The sequence below is a fragment of the Marmota flaviventris genome, chromosome 8 (assembly GCF_047511675.1).
Source record: "Marmota flaviventris isolate mMarFla1 chromosome 8, mMarFla1.hap1, whole genome shotgun sequence".
Taxonomy (NCBI): Eukaryota; Metazoa; Chordata; class Mammalia; order Rodentia; family Sciuridae; genus Marmota; species Marmota flaviventris.
In genome coordinates this window covers 113,942,632-113,950,803 of record NC_092505.1, presented here as the reverse complement: position 1 = coordinate 113,950,803, position 8,172 = coordinate 113,942,632, and positions in this window count along the sequence as shown.

Genomic DNA, 8,172 nt, shown 5'->3' with positions numbered 1-8,172 from the left:
ATTTGCTAAGAAACTTACAAAAAGGTCATTTTAAAGTCAGGACACACATGACTGGGGTCCATGCCTCTCCAAAGGAGGAAAAATGCCTGATTGATATTTTGATAGGACTGAAGGCTGCATGAACACCTCGTGGACCTGAATGCCTTCCCTAGGGTTGGGAGGGGGCTGATTTCCTTAAACCTCTAAATCTATATAAACCCCCAGACAACAGCCACCCTTCGGCATCCCTCTCTTGGGACCCTCCCTCTCTTGGGACCCTTCCCTCTTTGGGAGCTCTGACTTCTTTCTATGACTGTAGTAAATCCTTTTGCTTTGCTCTCACCTTTCTATCTGTGGATTTTATTCTTCAAATTCACAAGACAAAGAACCCAACCCCAAGCTCCATGCTACACAGGTGGAGGAAGCCATCAGGCCACTAGAAGAAGAAACACTCCCTGGTACCAGAACACCATGTTCCTCTCTCCTTCTTTCTAAATGGTCATGATGGAGTTTCCAAAGGGCGTGTGTCTCTTTCTTCTGCCTTCCAGTTAGCCCACTCTTCAGTTTTGTCAGAAAAGGTGACATTTGAACAATCTGAAAGGTCCTGTGACCACTGCTAGGGTCCATCTGCCCACTCAGAAGCCACCCATGCACCAACACCCGCGCGGCACTACCAGAGCCAGGAACATGGATCCCGGCTTCCCGTACACATCAGGGTGCCGCGGACTACATGGGGAGAGGCGAGCAGAGGCCCCAGAAGTCTCATTTGTCTGTGGGTGCCGTGGGTACTGGGAGACAGCTCGCATGGTGCAGCCCTCACAGGGGTTAATGCCATCTCCAGAGACAGGAGAACCAAGAGCCAGAGAAACAAGGCTTTTAGCTGCACAGTGGTGAAATTCTCAGGCAAAATTCCAAAAGCCCTCAACGGTGATGTCAAATTGACAAAGTGCCAAAGTCTCTCTGGCATTAAATTTCTACTCTTTATTTCCCCCTTTGGGTTAACAGCTGTGAAAATAATAATGTGCTAATGCCACCCCTTGCCCCTGGTATCTCCAACCTCCGTCCTGCAAGGCACGTGTCCTCTGAGACCAACACCAGCAGCCTGACACTCTCATTGCACAGAGGAGCAAACCCCAGGAGATGGGCCCAACGTCTGGGCCACGTCAAGTCAACCTGGCACCAAGGTCCCAGGTCTGAATCAGGTTTTCCAGCAAGGCAAGTGTGTAGGTAAGGGCCAGAGTGAGACTCCCAGGACGCAGGGTGGACTAGGATGAGAAGTAGTGAGAGTAGCCACACAGCTCAGGAGGGGAAGGCTCAGAGCAGCATGACAGCAAGACCAGGCTGGGCATGTGGCCCCTGGAGTCAGTGAGGGCCAGCACGGTACGTGTGGTGTGTGTGGTTGTGTGGTGTGTGTGGTTGTGTGGGGTGTGTGGTTGTATGTGGGATGTTGGGTGTGTGGGGGGGTGTTGGGTGTGTGGAGGGAATATGGGGGTGGGGGATGTTTTAGGGGTGTGTGTGTGTGCTCCTGAGCCTCTCCCCATGTCACCCAGCCCAGGCCTAAGGCAGTACCTAGGAGGAACAGGATTCTAGACACTGACCAGGAACAGCCTCCCCTCCCTGACCCTAGTAGTTCCACAAGCCGTCCAGTCAGTAGGATGGTGGAGCTCAGATCCTTTCTTCTGGAGGAAGTGTCTCAGAGAAGCAAGGGCCATTTCAGAATTGTGGCCACTGCATGCAATGTCCAGTGAGGCCAGTACAGTCCATCAATGTTGTCCCTTGCCTGGGGTTCAGGCTAACCAGTTTCTTAGTTCTTCCTTGATTTCTGAGTTTGATTCCTAGATTCTGTCCATTTACTATGCTACCTAGTATGTTGCTAATAAGTTATTTTTTATCTAGAATTAACTAGGGTCAGATTCTGCAGTTTGCAACCTAGAAGATTGAATCAAGCCATGGCAAAGGCTGCCAAGAAGCCAACATCAGGCAGAACCTAGCATTTATGCCAGGTTGGCTGAGATGAACCCCCTCCAGATGACCAGAGCCCAGGGCATGGCAGAAACCACTGGTGCTCTAGAATCCACGTCTCCAGTTTTCCTTGCAGTTAGAGCAAAAGAAAGCGAACTGAGTGGCGTGTGCCTCTCAGACCTGGCCCTGAGAGACACTGTTCCATGCCTCTCTCTCCTTTGGGTTTGCTGGAGGGGAGATGACACTCTTGTGGCTTTGGAAGCCATGTGTTGAAGACGGCATAACCCCACCACCTGAGTTCTCTGGACAGTTATATAAAGAAGGACCCCCCCACATACACTGAACTGCTCACCTGTCCAATACTGACACCTAAGGAAGAATGAACTTTTTCTGCTGGTTTCAGCTATACATTTTGGGTGTCTGTTGGAGCACAGCCACATGTGGTTAAATCTAGTTGATGAGCAAAGATTCAGAGCCCTTGAGGTGGTGGATGGTCCACCCCTCGGAATCCCTCCCATCGGGAAAGGAACAACTGGGAGGTTCACTAAGGTGTGCTGGTGAGCCGCAGCCACAGAGCTTGGAAGGATCAGGCCCAGAAACAAACAGGCTCACTGCAGAGTCACATCCCTGAGTAGCACCTTGGAACTTCTTAGGAATCAATAAATTCTGCCCTTGCACTTCCTTTCCATGCATCCCGTATCCTCATGCTACAGATAATGATGAGATAACTGGTCTGCTTTCCCCTTCAATCTGTCTTTCCTCCAAAACAGCTCCAACTGAAGCATCTCACTCACACTCCTGGGTTTTCCACCTCCTAGGGTGTAATCTACAACCTTTCTTTCTCTTTCTCAGGGGAGTGTTTTCCTGTGGGGCTCAGGAGGGACAGGGCAACCATGTCCCATGTTAGATACACATGGGGCTAGGGGCATGTGCACGGTAGAGTTCAGCAAACGAAGGTTTGTTTTCTCTTTCTAATGCACTGCACTGACGCCTCCTCTCCCTGTTCAAGTTGGAGGAGACCTCAGGAATGACTCTGTGGTGTATGCCAATGCACACACGCATATGCCCACACCCTAGGGCTCTCCCTCTGCAGGCCAACCCTTTGGGCTCTCATGCTCCTGGGTATGGGAAGCTCTGCTTTCTGAGGAAGACTATCTCATTGACAGGAAGTTCCAAGGGTTAAAAAGCTGTACTTAGGTTTTAAATTTCCATACATCTTGATGTTGGGGTCCCTTGGAGGTCACACCTCCCAGTAGAAACTCCCTTGCCTGGGAGTCAGTAAATGCTCCTAGCTCCATTTCAAGGTGACCTCTGCCCTAAAGGAAGTCACTTCTCTTCTGCAACTAGGATGTGAGAGGTCAGAGGAAGATTATATTTAATATTTGATAAAGGTGTCTATAATGAAGCCCTTGCACACCTTGAGAGACTTTGCTCCAAGCTAACTCAGATTCATTAGTTCACATTATCTTGCTGAGACTATCTAGCCATCCAAAAATGCATTCATTTGTATTATTATTGCATTCACAAAGGCATCAGGAGAAGCCATCATCATGCTGACGTGCAGATACAATGCCTACATTTGTATTCCTAGTGATCCCAACAGCAATCAAACATGGATACACTTGTATTACTTGTCAAGCGTGTGTGACATGATGAGTCAAGCTCAGAAGAGCAGACAAGAGGAACCCTGCAGAACTCCAAGTGAGGAGAGATTTCAAATGGCAACAGACCGTGTCCCCCACCCTGTGGCTGGCTGCCTGGGCACATGTCTGGGCATCCAGCCTCTGCTGTGAGTTTATTTATAGGAGGAAACCAGATTAACCTAGAGGCCCTAGGGTTGCAAAGATGAATGAAAATGCAAAGAATAGGGTATCCAGAATCGTTTCTCCTGGAGGCTGCTTCTGGTCTTTCAGCTGTGTGGATGCTGTCTATGCCAAGTCTCTAGGCTCTTCCAAGTTCCTTCTCCTAGACAGTCTAGACTTCTCTACTACTTCTAATAGCATTTAATACAAGCCCCAAATGGATCCAGTCATGTTTGCCCAGGTTCATCATGCACCATCTAGCAGGGACACCTCGAGAGCACAACTGAGACAGGGAGGGACAGCCAGCAGTAAAGATGTTAATCAAGGATGAAAAACTTGATACAGCTTGAGCATCCACAATTCAAAACTCCAAAGTCCAAAATGCCCCACATAGGAAACTTTTCCAGTGCTGATTCCATTCCACAAGTAGAAAACTGTATACCATGAAACTTTGTTTCAAGCACAAAATTGTTAAATATATTATAAAAAATTACCTTCAGGCTATGTGTATTTGTATATATGAAACAAATTTTGTGTTTCAAATTGGATCCCATCCCCAGGATATCTCATTACGTAGATGCAAATATTCCAAAATTCACAACAATGCTGGTCCCAAACATTTAAGGTAATTGATTCTCAACTTGTAAAAAGTGAGGTGGAATCATCAGTGCAGGGGTGATTCTCTGGGAAACTGGAATACTGTATTCTAAGCCCAATAAATCCTGTTGGACACATTCTGAAACAAGCCTTGAACCCATTTAGAACCAGTGGCGTCCTGTGTGCTGAAACAACACCATGAACCCATGTCCCTTGAAAAAGGCACCTTCTGGGAGCTTCTTGCAACCCCAGCTGCTCTCAGTCTCTCCCTGCAGCTGTCTCCAGGAGGACTATAGCTGGAGGAGCTGCCTCTGAAAAAAACTGTGATGGAGACCCATGCAACAGAGTCACCTGACAGCAGTGTGGACATAAAGGCCATGTCCAAGGTCAGCTTCTCTGGGTGCTGAAAAGGGCTCAGATCTGCAGCAGGAACCACACCTACCATCTCACTCTATGTTCACCCACTCTGCAATGCCTGCAAACTCGGTAGATCTCACCAAGCAAACACACCCTAAACCCTTTGTGCCAGTGGTGACAAAGCCATGCGAGGGAGGGTGACCACAAGATCTGTGAGCATATTTTTACACTGGCAAGGAAACCAAAATGTCAGTCAACTAAATTTAAGATTGTTCTCACACATCTGCCACCACCAGAATGTTGCAAAAGAAAAAAAGAAAGAAAAAGAAATGTGAGCAGCTCATATAGTCTAATTAGCTTGGGAGGTTTTCCTATTATTCAGGTGACTTGCACTCTGTCAATAATGATTGAAAGGCTATCAAAGCAGAAGCCAGCATGTTCATGGCTCATAATAGAGCAGCAGTTTCTGGTTAAATAAATACATAGACAACTATATTTCAATTACCAAGTGTATATGGTCATAAATATATCACTAAAACATTTGGAAAAAAACAACTATGAAATGCTACACTTCTGACACTATGGGGTGACTCACATCCTAAAGACAGAGACAAAGGCTGATAAAGAATAGCTTCCTGGTTCTTGAACAGTCTCCTCCACCCCTCTTACAGCACAGAGCAGATCCCATGTCCTGACCCATCTTGAGTCCTCTGTAACAGACTGAAGGATCCAGCCAGCTGGAATGGCTAGTCCAGGTTCACTGCCAGGGAGGACATGGCTCATAGTAAGGAACCATCTGAGTCTATACCACCAAGGCACACTCATAGGAGAAACTACTTACCCGGAAAACCCAAGCAGAATTATCAAATTCAGGGAAATGAAACTTAAAGAACTGGAATTATAAATCTACTTTCTCCTCTTTTCAAAAAGCTGAGTTATTTGAAATGTTGACAGCAACCAAGGAAATCATCAGAGGATCTAGGAAGCAAAGCTGATAGGATGCATAACAACATCTCTTTAATGTAAAACCAAATCACAGCTTTCAAATTGTGCACACTGTTGAATGTAACTTCTATTTATCCAAATATCAAATGCCAAGTGACAGAAGAGTTAAGAAGCAACAGGGATTCATGTGAAAATCACCCACAACAGAAAGAATTGGTTACATCTGAATTAGGGGTTTAGCTAAGTAAATTGCACTTACTACTAGTTTATAAATCTGAAAACTCTCAAAGGAAATAATTTTATACTTTAAAAGTATAAAAATATAGCTTTATTAGACCTTAAGATAAAAGTTTGAGCATAAAATAATGTCACAAACTACACTTAATCACTCTGAGAAAAGGAGTGTTATTTGTTAAATTACTTTTTTTATGGCCATCATGTTCTCTTAGACAAATTTGAAGAGTTAACGAGCATATCCATTAGGGTCATTCTTGGCTGGAATTCAAAGAATCATTTCTTCATGGGTTGTATAATATCACAATGTCATAGTATCACACTTGGATGGTTTTAAGATAGTTGAAAGTGCTTTTAAAAACACTTTTTTATTTTATTTGAACAGTTAAATTGGACTACTTTCAAAGTAATTAAGTAATTTTTAACCTGTCTAAAATACTACTTCAAGGGCTCAAATCTACTTGTTTTATAAAAAGATCTGCCCTTTTCATTTATATAATACATTTTCACCATATATATTTGATTCTTGTAAATTTAAAATTCTATATAAATTATCAAACATCCATGCATCTCAACATTAGGATGCCTAGATTTTTTTTTTTTTTTGCAATTGAAATTGTACTCTACAATCATAAGTTTAACTGTTCTTCCAAGCCAGTATAATCCAGAAAGAACTTCACACAGGACAACAAATTACATTTGGAACAATTTCTATGTGTGTATAACATGCTATTTCTAAAGCAACTGGTTTGACCAATTGCAACAAAATTAGTTTGCAGTGGATTTTTAAAAAGCAAAGATTCTCAAAATATAAAACACAGAACAAATACCAACTAATAAAACAATAAAGTTACTTTAAGTTGACACATTAACAATTTCTAAAATGACATTTAAACGGTTTATCCTTAATTTAAAATGCACCACTTTTTACAGTTTACATTTCAGTTTCCTCCCTCCATATGTCCAGACTAAGATGGATCTAAAATAGATGACAGGTGTTTGGAAAACTTACAGTGTCAGAATGCTTGTCCTGGTCACCATCCCACAGTGTGGCAGGCTGCTTGTAGCTGTCCATGGTTCTGAAGAGCGTCTCTTGCCCATTTGAAAGGAAACAGTCATTTATGCAAACTGGCTTGGAGAGAAATCCATGGAGGGCAGCCTGTGTCAGCAGGTGAAGGTACCTGGAGCACTTCTGCAGTGTGACTCCAGCAGGGGCTTCCCCCTCAGTGGCCAGTCATGCGCAAGCCACTCAGAACTTATTTGGGACCAGAAATCTTCAAGTACTGACCAAATAGGCAGAGCTCTCTGGGAGGAAAAGTTCACAGATTTTTGCCTGTGTTGTTCAAATTGAAAAGAAGTCTGCACAGACAAGGTATTCAGACAGCAGAGGAGAGGCTCTAGGGAAGTTCTTGATCTTCATGCAGAAAGCACACTCCCAAGTCCAAGGCGGCCAGCTCACTTCATCCCATCAGTGCATCTGTGCTTTTAGTAATAAAGCAAAGCTGAGAATCCTGCCAGGGGCTGCATACATTGAGGAAACCAATGTATGCAATGTATGCCTCCCTCCAGCCCCAGCCTCTGTCAGCTGAAGACCATCACAGCAGAAATCGCGCTGTGCCTTCCACAGAGTGTCTCTTCTGAGGCTGAGACGTGTGAAGAGCCACATGACACCAGATGATGTCATTTCAAGGCAGGTCACAGTCACTTCTCTGTGCAGATGAAGTCCTTCTTCCAAGCACTTAGCATGGTGATGCTCTTGAAAAATCCATCTGCATTAAACAGCATGGCCTAAGACCAATACGCTTAACCCTGGACGTGCAGCCAGGGAGGGCAGCTGCTGTGCAAGGTTGGGGTCGAAGTCTGCTGCTGCTTTAGGAAACCAACGCTTGTGATCAACTCTAGAGAATGTGTCCAGAAACAGTCTCCTCTGGAAGTCACTGCCAAAGGTAGGGGAATCTACCTCTGAAATCCTCAGAATTGTTAGCATATTTAAAAAGTGAGTGTTTAGAGGATCAGCCCATGGTGGATGCAAAATAAAAATCAAGGCACATGTCTTTAACTCCCCAAAATATTTATTTCATGGAATAAAAATATTTTGAAAATAAAAAGAAATATTACTAACACTGTCTCTGAAAGGATTTTAATGTTTTAAAATTTATTATTTTAGATTTATACTGCTCTGAATAAAGTAGCAATCAGGATTTCAGCTATAGCATAATGAATGCACATACCTAACTGGGAATGAACAGGCATCATTGTATAAAGCACATGGAGAGATGCCCACCGCCACTGCTCC